This window comes from Lissotriton helveticus, chromosome 10 (genome assembly GCF_964261635.1).
Source record: "Lissotriton helveticus chromosome 10, aLisHel1.1, whole genome shotgun sequence".
Lineage (NCBI taxonomy): Eukaryota > Metazoa > Chordata > Amphibia > Caudata > Salamandridae > Lissotriton > Lissotriton helveticus.
The window spans coordinates 1,143,849,600-1,143,872,876 of record NC_136071.1 but is presented as its reverse complement, the minus strand read 5'-3'; positions in this window follow the sequence as shown (position 1 = coordinate 1,143,872,876).

The window sequence follows — 23,277 nt, the reverse complement described above, 5'->3', positions numbered from 1 at the left end:
ATACATGCGACTCTTAACATCTTTCGCTGTTTCTTTAGCTACCTCATCTGCAAAAGCATTCCCGCGACCCACATCATCAGTGATCCTTTTATGTGCACTGCACTTCACAATTGCTATCTGAGTAGGCAAGGCAAGTGATTCGAGAAGGTCAGTTACCAACTGACCATGCTGTATTTTAGTCCCATGGGAAGTAAAGAATCCTCTTTCCTTCCACAAACGACCGAAGCTATGAGCCACGCCAAAGGCGTATTGGCTATCGGTGTAAACAGTCACTCTCTTTCCCTCAGCCAACACACACGCTCTCGTCAGGGCAATCAGCTCAGCTGCTTGGGCTGAATTCTGTGTAATACGTGCTGTCTCCACTACTGTATGCAAAGTGGTAACAGCATAGGCTGCAGTCGTCTCGCCATTAAGAAGCTTGAAATAAGACCCATTCACCCATAGGATCCCATCCGGGTCCACAAGTGGTGTATCTTTTAAATCTATTCTGCCTTTAGTTTCCTCCTCTGTACGAAGAAAACAATCATGCTGTTCTTGGGTATCTTTCTCTTCTGGAATGGGTAACAATGTTGCTGGATTTAAAACATTACATCACTTGATATGTATGTGACTAGCCAAAAGCGTCAACTCATACCCAGACAAGCGAGCACTCGTGAGATGTTGCATTTTTGTTCTGTTCAAAAGAGTATCCACTGCATGTGGTACCATAACAACAAGAGTGTGATCCAGTTCCAATCCAGCAGATTGACGAATGGAGATTGCTGCTGCTGCTGTAGCTCTGAGACAACTAGGCAATGCCTTGGCTACTGGATCCAATGTAGCCGAAAAATAGGCACATGGCCTTTGTTTGTCTCCCAATTGTTGCGTTAAAACTGACAATGCACAACCTTCTCTTTCATGTACATAGAGTGTGAAAGGCTTACTGTAATCTGGAGTACCTAACACAGGAGCAGAACACAAAGCAGTACGTAAATCAGAAAAACTCTTCTGACATTCATCAGTCCAAGGAAGAGGTTGGGGTGTATCTTTAAGAGTAAGTGCCAACAGAGGTTTAGCCAACAAAGAAAAATTCGGAATCCACTGTCTACAATAAAAGGTAATGCCCAGAAAGGCACGCACCTCACTTTGTGTGGATGGTGCAGACATTCGTGCAATTGCTTGAATACGTTCCGGGGTCAATCGCCTTCCTTCCTTCGACAAGAGATAACCTAAATAGGTAACCTCTTGGCGGCAATATTGTAATTTAGAGGGTGACACCTTGTGGTGCAAATCAGACAAATGTCGTAACAATGAAACAGTCGCATCCTTACAAACAGCCTCTGAATCGGCAGCCACTAACAAATCATCCACATACTGAATAAGAGTAGCACCTGGAGGCAAGGAAAAAGCATCAAGCTGAAATTTCAAAGCCTGACTATAAATGGAGGGACTCTCACAATAACCTTGAGGTGCACGTTTGAATCGAAAACTTTGGCCTCCAAGAGAGAAGCCAAAGAGATCCCTACTCTCCTCAGCAATAGGAGTGCTGAAGAAAGCATTTTTTAGATCAATAACTGAGAACCAAACAGCCGAAGCAGGTATCATTGTGAGCAAAGCAGTAATATCCGGGACAACGGGAAACTGGGGGACAACAATTTTGTTGACCTCCCGAAGATCAATCACAAAATGGTATACAGGAGGCTTAGAAGGATCAGTATGTTTCAGAACCGGCAAAACAGGACTGTTGCAAACATTTCCTCTCGTTTCTTCAACCACACCCTTCTGAACTAAATCATAGATGATAGCCAACAGAGCTCTTTCACCATCGTTAGAAATCTTATACTGAGGAATGCGGGGTAATTTAACATCGGGCTTGACAGCAACCACGTAAGGTGGAATTTTGAGCAAACCAACATCATTCGGACCCGTGGCCCAAAGCGTAGCAGGAAGTGAACGTAATTCAAGTGGCAGTTGATGCTTAGATAAATACATAGGCGAAACCAGTTTATCGCCCAAAGTAAGATGTACACCAGAGGGGGAACAATACAATGTTGCATGAATACGTTTCAACAAATCCAAACCCAACAAATTTTCACCACTCCCAGTCGTTAATTAGCGGGGCTTCCAAATCATAAGGACCAATGGAGATAGGCAAAGGACAATAAACCGGGTTGCGTACTGGGGCGCCAGAGAATACTACAGAAACATTCGTTAAGCCAGACAAAGGTGCCCCAGGGAGTTTAGAGTGAATGATAGAACTTCGCATTGCATCAGTATCCAAGAGAAATGGTTCTGAAACACCCAATGCAACAACATTAACATAAGGCCCATTCTGATCCACTGGAACTGATACGACTCCCTTACTTTGCCCATGGCTGTCCTAGCTAGTATGAAAATCCTGATTCTCACTTTCAACATAATAGTCGTCATTGTAATATTGTGCAGACTGAGAATTCTGCTGATCAAAATAGTTCATAGAATTCTGAGGGGGAAAAGAACGCTGTCCCTGAGACAACGCACCTCGCCCTCTACCCCTAGATGCTGACTGAAAATTACCACGGCCTCTCGACCCTGGCAATCCACCATTACGCTGCAATAAAACCAGACAACTACTCTTGAAATGACCTTCCTCTTTACAATAGGCACATTGATTAGGACCCAGCAAAGGTCGCGGAACAAAAGGTTCAGGTTTCTGTAACAATCTTTGAAACTGTGAAGGCTGTTGCCATTGGCGCTGAGCAGAACGAGGGGGATACGCCTGTTGCAAAAGAACCTTCCTTGGTGTATTCTTTAGTCTTTTTCTCGATTTTATCCTTTTCTTCCTTATCCCTGTTCTCGTAGTACTGAGCAGTAGCTAATATCTGGGCAGACGAAGAAACGGCCCATGAACTTTCAGAATCTTTCAATTTATGCGATAGTTCTGGAAGTAAATTAAATACAAATTTATCCACAAATAATCGCTGTCCACCCTCAGTACTCATATCTTGACCACTATGGTCGATGAACGTCTCCTCAAAACGAGTAAAGAAATCAGAGACACTCTCAGCTTTCTTCTGTTTACACGCAGCTAACTTATCCCAGTTAACACGTAGGGCAGGCATCATCGTTTTCATTAAAGTGATGAGCCTATCAGGTAATTCTGTAATCAAAACATCGGGTTTAGCACCTCCTACTTGTGCTAGATCCGCTGCAGTTATAGCAGCCCAGTTACCACCTAAAGCTTGGCCGTGGTCTTCCCTACGAATCCGAGCCCATAATGCTTGTGGGACTACATTTCCCATCAACATATCAATATCAGCCAAATTCATAACACACGCATCAACAGTCTGGGACAGCTCTTTATAATATCCAGCAGGATTTTTACGAGGGTCCGGTAAAGACTGTTTAAGCACCAACACCTCAGATCATTTCCAGGGGACATGTACCCATATACGTTGGAAATGAGCTGGAACAGCTGCAATAGCGCCTGCCTGTGGAACCGCACCCTCCATATCAGGGGAACTTCTCGCATAGGATAGTGTTTTACTTTATGCCGAACCGCAGGGTCAGGTTCAAGAAAAGCCTGAGAGGAAAATAAGGACCTGAAAGTGACAATAGTCTTGACGGCATCCTCAACATCAGGACCTACAATAAGTCCTTTATCAAATTTTGCCTGTATGTCAAACAAACCCTGAGGAGGTAAATCCAAATTCATATCTTCCCATCCTTTAAGAAGAGTATTACACATAACATCAAAAACATATCTCTGCGTGGGCGCATTCCACTGAAGAAAAGTATCCAGGATATCGCGCAAATGGATGTCGAACAGTCGCCTGAAACTGAACTCAGACAAGACGGAAGTCCTCATCCTGGGATCCTCACCCTCCGCCTGGGACGACTCCTGGTGGCCCCCCGCCCTGGGCAGCGCACCCAAACCAACTGACCACGCACGCAACCTGGGCTTCATCCTGGACTCCTCCCTCTCCATGACCAGACAAGTCAACGCCGTCTCCTCGTCGTGCTTCAACATCCTGCGCATGCTACGCAAGATCTTCCGATGGATCCCCACCGAGACCAGGAAGACGGTCACCCAGGCCCTCGTCACCAGCCGACTGGACTACGGCAACTCCCTCTACGCCGGAACCACCGCCAAACTCCAGAAAAGACTCCAGCGGATCCAGAACACATCAGCACGACTCATCCTGGACATCCCCCTCCGCAGCCACATCTCCGGACACCTGAGAGACCTGCACTGGCTCCCGGTCAACAAGAGAATCACCTTCCGGCTCCTCACCCACGCACACAAAGCCCTACACAACCAAGGACCAGGATACCTCAACAGCCGCCTCAACTTCTACGCTCCCAAACGCCAGCTTCGATCGACCAGCCACGCCCTCGCCACCGTCCCCCGCATCCGAAGAGCCACCACTGGAGGAAGGTCCATCTCCTACCTGGCCGCCAAGACTTGGAACTCCCTTCCGATCCACCTCCGCCTGACCCAGGACCACCTCGCCTTCAGGAAACAGCTCAAGACCTGGCTGTTCGAGCAGTAGCGGACCCCCCTCCCCCCAGCGCCTTGAGACCCTCCGGGTGAGTAGTGCGCTATACAAATGCGGTGATTGATTGATTGATCGCGCACACTATACTGTGGACCACTCATTATCCAATTCTGAGCAAGAGAGTCCAACCTAACTCGCTCGTTAGAACCTGGAAATTGACTACGGGATTGCCTTTGGGACAGGACAGGAGTCAAGTTAAGAGACCCAAATAAAGGGGAGAAAAGACCAGAAACAGTATCGACTAATCGTTTACGAACTGTAGGAGAATCTGACAGTAAAACAGGAGACAATGATTTAAGCACGGCAGGAGAAGAGCTAACAGTTACAAGAGGAACTGATGGTAAAGGAGACTGACGTACAGAAGTCGGTGGCAAAGGAGGTGGAGGTGGAATTACTGGAAGAGGCAATTGTGGAAGAACCGGAACCACTAGTTGAACAACAGGTGGCTGAACAAGCGGTAACAGTGGGGGTGCATTAGCACCTGGTACATAAGGCGGAGGCAATCTCAACAAATGGGACATTAAGGGATCTTCGTCAAGATCCTTACTCTGTGGGGGAGTAGGCAACATAGGATAACATCTATCTATTGCCATACGATACTGTCTTTCTGAGACTTCAATCATCTGATCAGTCTCATTATTCTTAAACTGCTGGGCAGCCTGTAAAATCGTCATATCTTGCGCTTTCTTATCTCTTTTTGCCTGTTTAATTTCTTTCTGTTTGGCTTCCTTACGCCATAGGCGGAAAGAGTCAAACATTGCCGGCTGGGCTTTTCTTTTAAACAAAATTGCTTCTAGATTATCTAATATGTCAGGCTCAAAACTACCATTTTGTGGCCACTGCAGAACACCATCTTTCTTCGTATATCGGAGCCATGTTTCATTAAAAATAATGGAGCCAATACCATGTTTCGAATAAAGCTCATAAGTGGGAGTTCCAACCGTAGGAATTGGACAAGAGTCCTCCAGCCGGGAATCCCTATTACAGTCAAAACCGCAAAACTTCCTAAACCTATTAAGCCCAGGCATTTCATAACGGACTGGACTATTCACAAACTTCAAGGGGGTTAAGGCAATGATCACAGCACAAACATACTTGCCCCTTGGCTTCGACTAGTGCAAAAGTCTAATAACAAAAACAATACAAAAGGGTGGGCGCTACCCACGAATACTTAACTAAGTGTTTTCTCACGCCAACAGAGGTCCGTCTAACGTCTCGCGATACCAATCATCACCAGAGGGCCAAGGCAGGGTGGCAGTCAGGGCAGCAGTCGTCAGCAGCCGTCGGAAAGGAGTAGCCGCGCTGTAAAAGACCTTCGGTCCACTTCGACATACAGGGGTCGCTTGACGTGGTTCGCGAATCCTCCAGAATTTTCTTGCGAGGCTCCTCACGACCCTCGGGCTCACCCGCTACCACTGAAGCCGCCCACACGTTGGGGGCGCCAGTTGGAGAACCGGGCCTTATGGGCCGAGCGGCGCAGTGCACGCCTAAAATCTCCGGGTTCACCTGCCTTGTCAAACAGAGACACGAGACACTCTGTTAGGCGTAGAAAGTCAGGTTTATTAGCTGCAGCTAAGCACAGTTATCCAAGAAGTACAATGGTATATTCTTAGGAGACTGCCACTTAATTCCGTGGCGCTCAATCTTTTATCGGTACAAAAGGGGGTGGTGATGGACGGAGCATCTGAATGAATCAAACACTCACACCCAGTCAAGAGATCTGGGTTTAATCCATCACCGTTCTTTAGCCCACTCTGCCACCCCAGTTCAGACATGGCTCTATGCAAATCAGTCTGACCCTGTGCCTCATGGGAACAGTCCAGCCTGAACTGCCAAGCCATGTCTTCCCTGGACCAGAAACAAGCTTCCGAGGACCGGTTTCTGGCATTCCAGCCGTCTTCCGCCCGGCTTGCTTGAATCCAGTGGCAAAGTGAGCAAGGGACTCACGTCTGAGCATACCCTGCCACACTTATGGCAGCCAAAAGCGGTACAAAAGGGGCGGAGCATCTGAATCAATCAAACACTCACACCCAGTCAAAATATCTGGGTTTAATCCATCACCGTTCTTTAGCCCACTCTGCCACCCCAGTTCAGACATGGCTATATGCAAATCAGTCTGACCCTGTGCCTCATTGGAAGAGTCCAGCCCAAACTGCCAAGCCATGTCTTCCCTGGACCGGAAACAAGCTTCCGAGGACCGGTTTCTGGCATTCCAGCCGTCTTCAGCCCGGCTTGCTTGAATCCAGTGGCAAAGTGAGCAAGGGACTCATGTCTGAGCATACCCTGCCACACTTATGGCGGCCAAAAGCGGTACAAAAGGGGGTGGTGATGGACGGAGCATCTGAATCAATCAAACGCTCACACCCAGTCAAAAGATCTGGGTTTAATCCATCGCCGTTCTTTAGCCCACTCTGCCACCCCAGTTCAGACAGGGCTATATGCAAATCAGTCTGACCCTGTGCCTCATGGGAACAGTCCAGCCCGAACTGCCAAGCCATGTCTTCCCTGGACCGGAAACAAGCTTCCGAGGACCGGTTTCTGGCATTCCAGCCGTCTTCAGCCCGGCTTGCTTGAATCCAGTGGCAAAGTGAGCAAGGGACTCACGTCTGAGCATACCCTGCCACACTTATGGCGGCCAGAAGCGGTACAAAAGGGGGTGGTGATGGACGGAGCATCTGAATCAATCAAACACTCACACCCAGTCAAAGGAAGACATGGCTTGGCAGTTCGGGCTGGACTGTTCCCATGAGGCACAGGGTCAGACTGATTTGCATATAGCCATGTCTGAACTGGGGTGGCGGAGTGAGCTAAAGAACGGTGATGGATTAAACTCAGATCAGTTGACTGGGGGTGAGTGTTTGTATTGTCAACGCTCCGTCCATCATCACCTTTGGTTTTTCTTTGTTCGCCCTAAGTTGGCAGGGTATGCTCAGACGTGAGTCCCATGCTCACTTTGCCACTGGAGTCAAGCAAGCCCGGCTGAAGACGGCTGTAATGCCAGAAACCGGTCCTGGGAAGCTTGAATCCGGTCCAGGGAAGACATGGCTTGGCAGTTCGGGCTGGACTGTTCCCATGAGGCACAGGGTCAGACTGATTTGCATATAGCCATGTCTGAACTGGGGTGGCGGAGTGAGCTAAAGAACGGTGATGGATTAAACCCAGATCAGTTGAATGGGGGTGAGTGTTTGTATTGTCAACGCTCCGTCCATCATCACCTTTGGTTTTTCTTTGTTCGCCCTAAGTTGGCAGGGTATGCTCAGACGTGAGTCCCTTGCTCACTTTGCCACTAGAGTCAAGCAAGCCCGGCTGAAGACGGCTGTAATGCCAGAAACCGTTCCTGGGAAGCTTGATTCCGGTCCAGGGAAGACATGGCTTGGCAGTTCGGGCTGGACTGTTCCCATGAGGCACAGGGTAGGACTGATTTGCAGATAGCCATGTCTGAACTGGGGTGGCGGAGTGAGCTAAAGAACGGTGATGGATTAAACCCAGATCAGTTGACTGGGGGTGAGTGTTTGTATTGTCAACGTTCCGTCCATCATCACCTTTGGTTTTTCTTTGTTCGCTCAATCTTTTACAGCACACATATTTACAATGTCTACTCCCAATACATACAAGGCTGACAAATAGGAAGAGTTTGAAAACAAGCTATCAAGTATCTTGAATACGCCCTTCTTTCAGACCCCGTGTTCACTCCTCCCCCCAAGTTAATCAGTGTTAGTGCCCACAATTCAATTTACAGGTGGTAGGACGTGTTTGTATGCCTCAAAGGATAGTTGTGTAATAGGAGAATACAAGAAGAGAATAGCGAAGGTCAGTCAAATAAGATAAAGTAAGAAAAGAATGGTGGGACCCAAACAGTCGACTAAGACAAGGATCAATCAGTCTAGACACGGATTAACAAACTCGGCCAGACCCTGACATCGGTTTCGTAAACAAGGACAAGGGGTTACTTTTTAACAGAAGAGACGCATAGCAGCTGGACAAGCAAAAACACTCCGTTCGCCGTGCTGCCTGAGTGAGGGCAACACAAAATGGCGACGTACACAAAATGGCGGCTAAATACGTAATGAAGTCGAAAACCACAGAACCTCAAAAGGCACATTGAGCTTTTGGAAGAGGAGTCAATAATGCAGACAGCGTAGTTGTGATGACCTAAGCAATTAATCCATGAAGGTACGTGAGCAAAGAAATGCAATTCCCTCTAACAGATCATCCCCGCCATTGTCAGAAAACAGCAATGACATCCAACTGAGTAAGTTGAAGGAACATTCATGTACCTCATAAGCAGGAGCATCCAAAACAAGAAATCTGAGACTTGCATGATATTCAATTAAACTACGTTATAGGAAAGTCTGCGTAGCTGCACAGACATCCCGTTGAGCCAAGATTCCAAGTAAAGCTGCACGCTCATTTGACAATCCACAGTACAAGCCAGGTCATGCGCCGCCAAGGGTCCCATCAACCGGCTGCTATCAGGGACTAGACACCACGTGTTCCATAAGCAAAGTTCCATCGTCCATGAGAATCGACATCTCTTGCAATGTAGCACAGGTTGCACGCAAGTATAATATGCAAATCGAAAGGTCAAGTCATAACTTACGCCAATCGTTACTAAGGGCAAGCAGCCAAAAGCCTCATACAGGCGTCTGCGATACAGTTGTAGTTGGCCTGGCCTGTGCATAGCCTCAAAGTGAGCAGCCGTTATGAAGCACAAAGTGGAGATGCAGGACAACAGCTTCCAGCGCCAATATAATGTGGCACCCGCCGAAGATGCTGGAACAGATAGAATGAATGAAAGCTGGTATCACCCCGGATATAGTTTGAGCAGAACTGAGCATGCCAGGTCCCACACATTTAAAAAAAATGTGCAAGGACTGCGGTCTCAGATGCATTGCATATTTGGTGAGTTAGTCCCACACAATGAAGTTGGAGGTCAGTTGTAAGAAGCGACTGTATCACACTCGAGTTCCGAATTCCAAAGCACCTGCAACATGAATGTGTCTGTGGCGGAAGTGAGGGTCACCTCCTGTTCGAACAAAAGGGCTTTGGGCCCGATTCACAAAACTAACTTAAGACAAAATCCTAAACGTACCACTTTTGGTATTCACAGAAGTTAGGATTTTGTCTTAAGTTTGTCTTAAGACAGACTTAAGACAGACTTAAGTTAGGATTTTGTCTTAAGTTTGTCTTAAGTCTGTCTTAAGTCTGTCTTAAGACAAACTTAAGACAAAATCCTAACTTCTGTGAATACCAAAAGTAGTAAGTTTAGGACTTTGTCTTAAGTTAGTTCTGTGAATCGGCCCCTTTGTGCCTGCCAAACATGTTGCACTCTCCTTCCAAGGTCAGAATGGAAGGCCAATGTGTAGAACCTATACTCCCTTGCGTGGGCGGGAGAAGGACCTTGCTACAGCAAGGTGCGCCCTGGGGAACTGTTACCAAGTATGTGACTCCTGTCCGCAAACCACAGCAGCCTTGATTGTGTAATACAAGTTAGCTGCCATTAGTAGGCAATGAAAGACAGGCATGAAGGATGCTCTTGCTGTCACCTTTGATAGGCATGCCGGATTCGGCTCTGACACGTTACATTTGCTGTGCATTTGAACGTGTTTGCACACATGGGAGTGACACACTGTTGGAAGCGCTACCAAGAGGTTTGAAATGGCAAACAGGAAGGTGTTGTTGTCAGGCATGCAGACATGCGCAGACAGGCATGATAATGGTATGCCGCAGAAGTGCAAGTGATGCCACCGCGCAGCGCAGACAAGGACATATGCCCGGGGGAGGGAGGAGCAGCTGTGAGGTAACTTGATACACATTGATCCCACACATGTGCCAGGAGCAAAACATGGCATACATGATTCCCAAACTCGCACAAATCAAATGCCACAGCACTTGTAAGTCTGCCAACACAGCATGCAGAACCACCGATTCACCCATATCTCACTTACCTCTCGTAGGTGAACAGTGTTATGCACTCTGCTCGTGGATGACTGCACCCCTCCGAGCCTCTGACACCCAGAGACAGTGCAATGTGGCCCACAAATGCACCAGGGGCATTGTTGAACATACATTTGGCATATTGGAGTCACCTTTCAGGTGCATGGACGTCACAGGTGGCGTATTCCTGTGCAGCCCAGTGGTACTGTGCAAAGAGATCATTGCATGTTGTGTATTGCACAGCAAATGTGTGCACAACAATGACCCATGGATCGAAGTGCCAGATGCACCGGGCGATGATGAGGGAGGTGAGGCAGGTGGATCGTGCCCCACTGCGCTGCTTATCCCTGATATTTTCATCACTGTTGGGCCCATCGCAACTTTTTTCACGTTCGGGTTTCCTTTGTAATCGGCGTCCCAGTGGGTTTACCGCAGACATTTGATGTGTTGTCAGGATACTATCGCCTGTTGTCGGCGTTTTGGGAATACGCCATTAACAAGGGGTTGGTTTCCCGCGATGGATGGCGTTATGTGCAGGTGCGTTCACCTAGGTTGGCGATGATTATCGCACGTTCTTGAGAATATCCCCCATAGTTTTAAGATGAATTCATCACGTGAACTTTTGTATATCTAGTACAAGCAATATACCGTGATAAGTCATTAAGTCATACATGATGAGGTCAATGTGAGTTTTTTTGCAGTAATATTAGTTAACAAAGAAATGGGGCCACTTAATATGGATAGTTCAAGAATAACAAATGTTATCGTATTGGTGCAGTGTGAGGGCATCTCCAGAACAAGGTAACTGGGGCCTGGTGAAAAACGTATAAAAGCACATAAATAGATTTCCTTTTACCCTCAAACGTATTTTTACATTTTGTTTTGTTGTTTTTCGCAAAACCTTCAAGGACGCGCATGGATTGCTGTACCCCCAGAAGATTTACAGGCGCACTCCCGGGAAAGACATGAGTATTTCTTTGTACTATCATTTACAGTACTGAGCTGTAGGTTAGTTACACTTTCACTTTGTGAAAAGCAGCAGAAGTGGCCATTGCACTTTTTTTTAGTGACGAAACTCCTTCCATACACAGACACAATTTTTGAGGATGCCCCACTCCAAATGGAAAAAGACTGCAGGGAAGTTTGCCTCTGCTCATGAACTAATGAATTAGTCTGTGTTGGCAAAGTCACAAGGTCTCAAATCACCCACTCCCTACCCTTTGCATAGGATGTAGTCCTGTTGAATATACTGTCATGGGGTAATAAGATGGGGGAGTAAATTAAGTTACAGCTACCTTTGTGAAGGGCCAACAGTCTTAAATCCTGACATGTGGAATTGATCATCTGATTTAAAACAGCTGATGCCTTAGTGGGTCAGGGTCTGGGAGATGTTTTCTCTGTACCTGGGAAGGGTGTTGGAGAAGAAGGAGAGATGAGGCAGGGGTTAGAATCCAAGTCATAAGCATTCCCTGAGGTAGTGGCTCTTAGAACCTTAGCAACCCAAAGGGCACAGGTGAAGGGCCATAATGGAGCTGGTGAATAGGTGAAGCCAACACAATAGGAGAAATGAACACCAGGATGGAGTGGAACGATGGACAGAGATTAGCAGTTAAGGCATACGTCTTATGTGTGGTAGTGGGAGGGGGGGGCAGAGGAAACAAGGATCCCAGGGAAATGAAAGAGCTTGAATCAACCTATCAGCATGAGGAGGCAAAGGGGTGATGGAGGGGTGATGGAGGGAGTGTGTGTGGTTCAGCTGTAATCAATATAAGCTGGTGAGACCAGTGGCCTTCAGGGATGTGTTAAGGAAAGAGCCTCCAATGAAGTCATCATCATAGGGAGGAAGAAGAAGAAGGTGGGTGAGGGAGTGAAGCTAGCTGGCTGCCCATAGGTATTCTAAGGTGAGCAGCTAGGCGGTAGGTAGTAATGGAGAAAAAGAAATGAAGAGGGGGCCATGCCAGTGCTAGCAGTAACGTTTTCAGCATTGCAGGCAGAAAATGGCACAAGGAGAAGGTGACTAGAAGGAGGACTATAGTAGGTTGGAGGGTGCAGTGGGCTGACGATTGCCTTTTATTCTTTTCTTTGATTTCCTTTTTAACCACCTAACAATGGCGGAAACAAACAATACTTATTTACATCATTATCATATCAAAGCAATCCTGCTCACACTCCTACTTCCAACAACACTGTTCACTGTTTTTTTAAACAAAACTACAAACAGTTATTAAAACAACAGCCGGGGCAAAAGCTTGTGGGAAGGATGGCTTTCCCATCGAGTTTTATAAAGTCTTCTTGAAAGAACTTACTATCCCTTTGAGAAATATATTTAAGTTTGTCAGAGAGGGGGGTTCGGTTCCAGTTGTTTTTAAAGAAGCAATAATTGTTTCTTTTGTTAAAAAAGATACAAATCCGGAGGACGGGAATTCATATAGGCCTATCAGCCTTTTGAATTCCGACTATAAATTTATGATTAAGGTATGGGCGGAGCGATTTTTAAATGCCGCTCAGGAGGTAATTCACAGGGATCAAACAGGCTTTTTAGCGGGTAGATCAATGGTAACTAACATCCAGTTCTTAATACACGCCCTGGATTATATCAACACAAATTCCATTCCGGCAAGCATTGTAATGGTTGACGCAGAAAAAGCCTTCGACCTAGTGAACTGGAAAACTCTGTTTGCTACCCTGGGTCGGTTTGGGTTTCTCGCACAAGTGGTGGATATGCTGTGTAATATCTACCAGGGGGCTACAGCCAAGATTATAGTAAATGCAAACTGTGCGGGAACCATTAAAATAAATCACGGGACCAGGCAGGGCTGCCCACTTTCGCCCTTACTTTTTACCTTTTTTATTGAACCTTTGGTTTTAAAGATACGCAATAATGCTGCTGTTCAATCACCGATCCCTGATATGGCTAAACTCAAATTATTTGCGGATGACATCATTTTATATTTAACTCCAGATAGAGGGAATTTAGATAGAGTTCTGAGGGAGTTCGCAGAGTTTGAAAAAATAGGCAGGTATAAAATGAATGCAAATAAAACAGAGGTTCTCGCCCTCAATGCTGATCTGAACTCTTTTCCGCCTTGTCTGAGATCACAAGCGATAGAAAATAACTCGATCAGGTATCTCGGGATATATGTATCTGTTCAGTTTCATCAATTATTTGAATAAAATTATTTGAGAATGAAGAATAGGATTAAGAAGCTCTTGGAGAAATGGACATTACTCCCGTTATCGATAGTGGGCAGAATATCGTTAATTAAAATGTCCATACTTCCGCTCCTAATATTTTTATTTTCTAATGACCCGATCAAAGTAAATCAGTCATATTTTAGGGAAATTGATACCTAATTTAGGCAATTTATTTGGGGAATGAAAGCCCCACGGGTCAAATTGAATGTGCTACAGCTATCAATAGATCGAAGGGGCTTAGTACTGCCGCATTTAAGAACATAGTATGAGGCTGCTTTTTTGGATCTAGTGTCCGGCTTGATAGGATCAAATTTTATTAGCGACAGGTTTTTTATAGATAAAATGTTACAAGAAATTGGATCACAAACTCCAGTATTTTTATAAACTGCAAAACTTCCCAAAAAAACACGGTATAAAACTTTAAAAGACTACCTTTTTAGACTCCAGTCCTTTCATAAAAGGACGAGCTTGTCGGGTCTTCAATACTTAAAAATTAGAGAATGTGCCAGTCTCGGTCTTCAGTTACAAGCAAGGCACTTAAATATTTGGGAAGGTTGTAGATTGTCTGAGTTAAGGCATTTTATAATACAAAATAGGTCGCTCTCCTGGCAAGAAGTATTAGCAAGAACGGAGAGCCATCGGAAGCCGACCTTTCTGGAATATCTACGTATTGTTTCTTTTCTAAAAAAATATAATGGTATACTGGATTCCACCGATCATTTGGTGGTAGCCCTTTATGGGGCCAATATAAGAGAGGTAGGAAACTGGTATAGGCTGTTGCATAAATCAGGAGAAGCCCCGGTTATAAACAATTACGTGGAGAAAACAACTCGGGAGACCGGATGTAGGGTGTCTGGAAAGGAGTGGGAGACAGTCTGCCACTTAGGAAGTAAGGGCCAGATGTAGGTAGCCAAATACCAGTCGGTAACAGCCGAAAATACCAAATTTCGTCCGTTACCGACCGGTATTTGCCAATTGAGATGTAGGACACCAAAAAAGACCGAATCGGTAAATACGAATCGGTAATTTACCGATTCGGAATTTACCGATTTGAAGTTTAACGATTCGGAATTTACCAAATCGGAATTTACCGAATCGGTAAATAAGCAATGGCAAAAAATGACAATCGAGATGTAGGTAACTTCTAAAATACCAAAGTTCATGAAATTCGGTATTTAAGAGTCGGTAATTACCATGGATTGAAAGCAGGTGTTAACCAGGTGCAGGCTATAAAAAAGCCCCCAAATTGCAACAGTGTGACCAGAATGGCGGCATTCTACATAATAGCAAGGCGGCTACGGCTAAAGGCAGCCGGAGAGAGGGTCTGGAGACGGGAGGAGCAAGTCTACAGACAGCGGATAACGCTCTTCCAACTCACTGAGGCAGAGATCTTGCAAAGGTACAGGCTACACCCCCAAAACATCCTGGACTTGATTAGGGACCTGCACCCACACCTGGAGCACCCAACACCAAGGGCGCACGCCATCCCACCCCATGTGCAGGTGCTCTGTAGCCTACACCTGCTTGCATCTGGGAGTTACCAGGGGGTGATTGCTGCGGTAGGTGGGGTGTCCCAGAGCTGCCTACCCCATTTCTTCTGGAAGTTCCTAGAGGCCATGATGCAGAGAATGCATCATTACATCAGCTTCCCTGACACACATGCGGAACTGCTAAAGACCAAGACTGACTTCTATCAACTGGCACAGTTCCCACACGTCATTGGCTGTATTGATGGCACCCACATCCCAATCTGCCCACCTACTGCCACAGAGTACATTTACAGACACAGGAAGTCAACCCACTTTATCAATGTGCAGGTAATCTGTGATGCCAACAACATCATCACAGACATTGTGGCAAAATTCCTGGGAAGCACCCACGACTCCTACATCTTTCAGAACAGTGGGATCTACACACGCCTGACAGCGGGGGAATTCTGAGAAGGATACCTGTTAGGTAAAACACTGTGACACACCCTGATAGAGATTGCAGATGTATGTGTTGTTGTGCATGTGATTAATGGCTCTAACATTTTCAAATAGGTGACAGCGCATATGCCGTCCGCTCGTTCATCCTGACACCCTACCTGAACCCATCAACGCCAAGCCAGAGACGATACAACGTGACACACAAATCCACTAGGAACGTTGTGGAGCGCACCTTTGGGCTGTTAAAAAGCAGGTTCCGCTGCCTCCACAGAAGTGGAGGCACACTGCAGTACTCACCACTCATCTGCTGTAAGATCATTGCAACTTGCGCAATGTTGCACAACCTTGCTACAAAGAAGGGCACAGAGGTGGAATTGTGCGATTATCAGAACCATGATGATGAACATGCACTGCCTGACCCCAACACAGCAGGAGTAGCGCCAGCAACAGATGATAGAGAGAGACGGGCATAGATCACACACAACTATTTTTGAGTAAGTAAAGAGACCCATACAGGTGGAGTATGTACCCAACGTAGTTTAATTATTGCCACTACGCAAGTACTCATAGGCACAAATGTGCAACACAAATGGTATCCATTAATAATGGGAGTCCTGGCTCACTTCCTCATTAAAGGTCATGGAGTGTGGGCAGCATTAGTCATTTTCGGCCACGCCTACCGGTGCCTGATGAAATTGCCTGGCTGTCCTCACTAGGTGTGTGGGCAGTTGGAGCACCATGAAGTCTGCTGCTCCTCCGTGTCTCAGCAACAGGCGGGCTTGTCATACTGCTCCAACTGGTGCTTACCTCGCTCTCAGGTACATCCAGAGCAGTATTATGTGCTGACTGAGCATTAAGCAGCACCTCTACAGCACTCGTCACCCCTGCAAGGCCCCTGGACACCTCATTGCTGCTGTGTGCTAGTCCTTCTTGCATGTTGACGCGTCGCCTGCAAAGAAGGGAAGTTGCTGTAGCCAGGCGGTTAACTGCCTTTGTGTGTCGCTGTGCTTCCTGCCTGTCCTTCCGCCTTGTTGTTCTGTCCTGGTCCAGTTTTGTGCACAAGAGAAACACGGATTGAGACATGTCCTGCATCCCTGCAGCCATCTCTTTGTTCTCATCCACCAATGCACTGATGCCCTTTCCTATGTTTTCCATATTTGCATTCAATTGCCTCATCAGGCGTTGCACCGACTGGATGGCCTTCCCCTGCATACGTTGTATCTTCACCATGCTACCCTGCGGCCCACGGAAGACACTGGGACCCTCCACATGTTGTGCAGCACTGCTGTTTCTGGGCCTGCAGCGTCTGGTACCTGTGCGGGCACCCTCTACGCTGGACAGCTGTATGGCATCGCTTCCTTCCCCAGCCAAGGTTGGTGTCTCATCCCCCTCCATGTCACCTGCTGATGTCTCCATTTGGACTAGTGGGGCAACTACATGCCTCTTGCTCTTTTGTGTTGTTTCAGGCAGTGACACAGGCAGTTCTGGTGAGGACAGTAACAAAGGGGCTCCAGAACGCTCTAGGGGAGGGCTGCAGCTGTGGAGACATTTCAAGGTCTTGGGAGGCTGGCTGTGTAGTTGGTGCACCAGTGTCCTCTGTGGCATTCCCTGCACTTGTGCCTGCCTCCTGGGTGTCGTCCCTCTGTGGTGCACTGCCTTCCTTCTCCCTGGTACACCTGCGAGATGTCTCGCCTGTGGACATAAAAGCGTACATTAGCTCTGTGCTCCTGCAGCACTGCTTATACAATTACATTCTTATCACTGAAACACTGTAGCTATGGCCTCAGCTTGCTTATCACTGATGTGTGTTGCAAACCTTGTTGCTTGGTCTGCTGTATGACATGGTAGGTGTTTCAATGAATACATCTCCCATAATGCATTGCTGGTGTATGTTGCTACCTCTACTGGAGTGTGGTTAACACTGTGACATAGGGGAAGGGGAAAGGGAAGGGGATGGGGTGGGGGTGGTTTCTGTGCATGCTTCTTACCTTTTCTGGTGACAGTTCTGGCTGAGCTGCCTGCATCTCCCAGTCCACAGACGCTCTCTGGTTCTATGGTGGACTCCACCAGCTCCTCCAGCTCAGTCAGGGCAGGTGCACGGTTCCTCCCTCCTCCAGTACGGTTTGCCTCTTTGTGGAGCTCTGCAATTTTCTTTCTTGGTTAAGCTCCTGAAATCATACCACCTCTTTTTTTTTTTGGTTGAGTTTTATATAGCGCGAACTAGAACCGAACCGAATCAGTTATCAGAGCGCTTTACATTGCACAAGTTACGTTTTTACATGAGGACACACACTTTCATGTTTTTTAGGCATGGGGAGATTAAGTGATTTGGCCAGAATCACAGGAGGTTTTGGCGTCGTTACCGAGACTCGAACCCAGATCCCCAGGTCCGAGGTCGAGCGCCTTAGCCGTTAGGCCAACTCCTCTCTTCTTCAGGTCATCTATCTCCCGTGGAGTCACTCCTACAGCATTCACCTTTGACTGTATTTCCAGCCAAATCTTCCTTTTGGCAGATTCTGCCACCGTCAGGGACTGCTTCCCAAACAATTTTTGATGTTCTTTAACCACCTCCTCCACGAGGACCTGCAGCTCCATGGTGCTGAATTTTATGTTTCTCTTCCTCTCTGGAACTTCCTTTTCACTGGTGTTTACCATTTTTATTTTCACAAAGCAATAAAGTTTTCCTGTGGCTCAGGGACTCTGCTCTGCTCTCACAGCCTCTCCAGAAGCTTCTAATTGCTTCCACCTGCCTGGGTATAGCCACTTCCTGGTTGGGAGGGGTGTGGTTGCACCTGATTGGCTGACTCCTGGGTTTTTCTTTTTTTTTGTATAGCTGATTCGGTATTTACCGAATCGGTATTTACCAATTCGGTAATTCCCATTCATTCCTATGGGCCTGGAGGCCCATGGGAATGAATGGGAATTACCGATTCGGTAAATACCGAATCGGTAAATACCAAATGGCTGATACCGAATTTTACCGATTCGGTAAAAATTAACAAATTTTTACCTACATCCCATTTTCCGATTCTAAAATACCGAATAGGTAAAATTCGGTATTTTAGAATCGGTAAATCTGGATTACCTACATCTGGCCCTAAATAACTACGTGCGGCCAACTATAAAAGGATGGCTTTTTATTGCGATGGCTCGCTTATTTAACTCCGGCTTTTATAAGTAAAAGATTCCCGGGAGTTGAAAACAAGTGTTTCCGATGCCAAACAGATGGGGAAGGTGGGTGGCAAAACACTTTTTTTTCATGTCCAGACTAAAGGATTTTCTGGGAGACAGTTTTTGTAGATATCGAGGCCGAAGCTGCCTTATTCTGAATTTGTAGAGGGGAGATAATTCAATCTGAACCTGAAAAAGCTTTTATATGTATTACGAGTTCGGTAGCTCGCTCCCTAATCCTACAAAATTGGAAATCTAGGGAGGCCGCTTACCATCTGAAATGGTTTAATAAAATGAAAAAGACCCAAAAATTTGAGGAAGCCTACGCTGGGAGGGTAGGAGCCACTAAAAATGTGAAAAAATTGAAGTTTTCTAATGAATTAGAAAAGATTAAAGGGGGATTATAATACTGGAAGTGGTAAACCAATGTAGCAGCTTTTTACTAGGATACATTCGAATTTGTCATCAAATTGTATTTTCAGGGGTATTAGCTTTTTCTAGGCCATGTGCTTGTTAGAACTATGTATGTGGAATTTAAATGAAGGAACTATTATAATCATATTTCTCTGTGTTTAAAAAAAAAAAGCGGGCACCTATTAAGGAATTTGTCGATAATAGAGCACTAGCACTTTAGTCCTATTACACTTTAAGCGTAGTAGGAATTTTTTGTCATTATTGTTATATAATATGATGAATTGCATTTTGCACTTTCTACCGTGAATGACTATAGGTCCAGTTGCTTTAGCTCTTTATAAATTTGCACTTTGCAATTAATATGGTGAATGAATGTAGGTCTAGTTTTGTGAATGACTATAGGACTAGCTGCTTTAGCTTTTTATAAATGTGCACTTTATACTTTGCACTTTATATGTCGAATCAATGTAGATCTAGTTGTATTTGCTGGTCTACCATTATAGGCGTTATCAGGAAATTGTTTTTCTATTATTACTGCTATAAAAATTTAAACTTTGCACTTTTGTATTTTTGTTTTCTGTTTTCTGAATGATTATAAGATTTGCTGCTTAAGCTAAGAAGCTATACAACTGTTTTTTAAGTATATAATGTATTACGAACCATATGCTCTGCTCAATAAAAAAAATAAAAATAAATAAATAAAAACAAAACTACTAACTAAAACAATACAAACAGGTAGAAAGAAAAAAATGAGGAATAAAGAATTGTAGAGCCAGGATAATTGAAGAATCATTTTAGCAACATTTTAAATGAAGAAAATCAGACACACGATGTTTCCAAATAACTCCATAAGGATTCATATGTACCAATAATATTCCTAGTACAAAACTTAGATCTTACTGGAATGTCCAGTTTACATGAACATTGAATTCAGATCGCCCCTGATGGGGAACTGCATGATTTCCAAATTTGCAGCAACACTTATTGGACGACAAGAACTAAGCACATCAGGAACTATTTTTGGCCCTGACCAAGGCTCAGCATAGATTCAATGTGTTGTACTAAAATGAGTGATCACCTCTGGATGGTGGCAACACTCTGCTACCTCACCTCGGAGATTTCAAACTGTCCAACCCCACTTGAGCTCACCCTGCATGCCGTAGCACTCCTCATAAAGGGAATGAAGAAATATGACCGAATCACACCCACTCTGATACAATGTATGACGTTACAACGCATACTTTTACAATGCCTACCTTTACAACGCATTTTTTACAACGCAACATCCATTACAACGCATTCCATTACAACGCATGCATTTACAACAATTTTTTAAAAACTACATTTACAAGGCATTTCATTACATCGCATACTACCTTTACAACGCATACCATTACAACGCATAACATTACTTTGCATGTAAGGTAAGTATTGGATAGTGTAGGGGTAATAATTACTATTCTAACTCCAGGGGGTGCAACAGTAGGGTAAGTGTTGGATAGTGTGGGGGTAAAAATTACTATTCTAACTCCAGGGGGTGCAACAGTAGGGTAAGTGTTGGATAGTGTAGGGGTACTATATGTTGTAATGCTATGCGTTGTAATGGTATGCGTTGTCATGACTGCGTTGTAATGACATGCGTTGTAGTGGTGTGCGTTGTAGTGTCATGCGTTGTAATGACTGCGTTGTAAATGCATGCGTTGTAATGAATGTTGCGTTGTAAAAGTTTAGTTGTAATGGTAGTGCGTTGTAAAAGTTGCGTTGTAAAGGTTGTTAACCCTCTGATAGAACTCCACTGGCTATTCTTGCTGTGCTACTTCCTCTTCAAAAGATGAACGGCTTCATCTACAAATACGCTACAACAGGCACCATGGCCTATCTGGCTGACAGGCTCACCAGCTCCAGAGGTTCTCCACACTCACCTGCTCCCTGAACGGAATCAGTCTGGATACAAAGAAGTGCATAAAAGGAAAAACAAGGCAACAGCCCTTCTCAATTTATAAGATCCAGGATCTGAAACAACATTCTTGTATCCCTCAGAACAGATCGAACCCTGCTCCAGTTTAGAACACTTGGGAGCATATTTACTAAGAAATAATGGAGGGCAGCTTTAGCCTTTTTGGCTTAAAGCCGCACTCCGCCATTTCTGAAACGCAGTATGTGTGCTGCTTTGTGCAGCACGCAAAGTTGCACCTCGTCATTTTTAAAACGATTGTTTTATGTGCAGGAAGGGATGCTTTCCCGCACAATGCAGCACACATAAAAACAGCAAAAACATGGAGAAATAATGCATTATTTTGGTGCTGCCCCATATTTACCCCATCCTTGTAAATATGGGGCTGTGTCAAAATCTACTGGTTCCACCACAACACTCATTGCCCGCCCCTTTCACACTAAGTATAGTGTGAAAAGGGGCCTTATTTACAATAAGTAGCTTAATGCTCCTTGTAAATAAGGTGAAACCCGTATCGCCTCCACAACGTCCAAATAAGAGACTTTATGGTGGTGATAGGGGTTTGTAAATATGCCCCTCAGTAATAGTGCACTTCTCTGAGAACTCATCTACTCATCCAGTCACTTGGGGGCATATTACCAAGGGCCTTATCGCCGCTTTAGCGGGAATTTTCCCCGCTAAAGTGGCGATAATTTTATCGCCCTATTACGTAGCTGTCGCTAACACCAGTTAGCGACAGCTAATAGGCGATAGCGGGCATTTAGGGGCCCACTTTGCATGTCAGCGATAATTATCGCTAATGACATGCAAAGTGGGCGTGCCAAGTAAACAGAGAATCCTCGACTATGAACTTATCACTGCTGAACAGAGAAAGCCCGATTATGAACTTATCCAATGAAACACTGACACAGGACGAAATTCGTATCCTCAGTAAGGGCCTGTCATTCGTGCCTACATCCCATGTGAATGTATTTAATATCAAGACAGAGCTGACCAAATTTTTCCGCAAGATCCGCCTTAGGAACTTCTTCTTACACAAGGCTCTGAGTACGACTAGAGCATTTACCAACCTGCGACCGCCTTCCACCTTCACTCCTCAGACTGCCATGACAAACCACCGAATCTTGACTTATGAAAGTCTGGTCTTGAGAGATGTACTAAAGGCATGCGGCACCAAACACTACGTGAAACACAATATCACGAAAAATGAACGGATTGCCCTGGAGGGTCTACAGAAGAACAAGACTTTGGTCATCAAACCAGCTGACAAGGGGGGAGCAATTGTGGTCATGAATGTGAATGACTACAAACAGGAGATCTACTCCCAGCTGAATGATGGAGTGAGTTATCAATTGATAAGAACGAATCCAACCTCAGAAATCAGAAAACTAATCAAGGCCTTAACTGTTATGCTTGACACGAAGGTTGCCCCAGAAGTACCAGGTAGGTGATGCTCTTTCCCTATACCCCCTAACCGGTTCACCATCCGACAGAATATAACACTGCACCGGAATAGTGATGCCCGTCAGGGGAACACAGGGAGACAAAACAAGGAAAGTGGGGGACAAAAGAATATGTGGATTTCTTCTTTACACCTGAAGGAGTAATTCCTGGAATCCCAGAATGTCTGAATATCAGCTTCCTAGGGGAATGTAAGGAACACAGGTTAGCGCAGTAATACTAAGTGTAATTGGGAAGTGCAATAATAGAGAGAACAAATACCTACAGAATAGGGGTGTAAGGGCTAATCCATGTACTTGTATAATGTGGAGGGAATGGTATCCAGGAATCGTAACTCTGTCTCCTGTAGAACACACAACAAGGTGAGGAAGCCTGTCTCAAAACATATGCAGGAATAATGAGCAAATACCTGCTCCTGCGTACCTGTGTATATAAACAATGAGCCTCGAAGAACCTGGAACTGGAATCAATACTCCTCCAGTTCCCGGTGACTTAGTATCAAAACCGGGACTAGTATCAATACTCAACTAGTCCCGACAATACCAAAAACAAAGTAAAGACACGCAGTCTAAATGTCCCCACTATCTGTATGGAGATCTCACGAAAATCATACAATAATCAAAACAACTCATCCCTAGAAGTCAGGGATAACTTCAGAACTCTTAAAGAAAACCGGAACGCGTGTAACAACTTGACATGC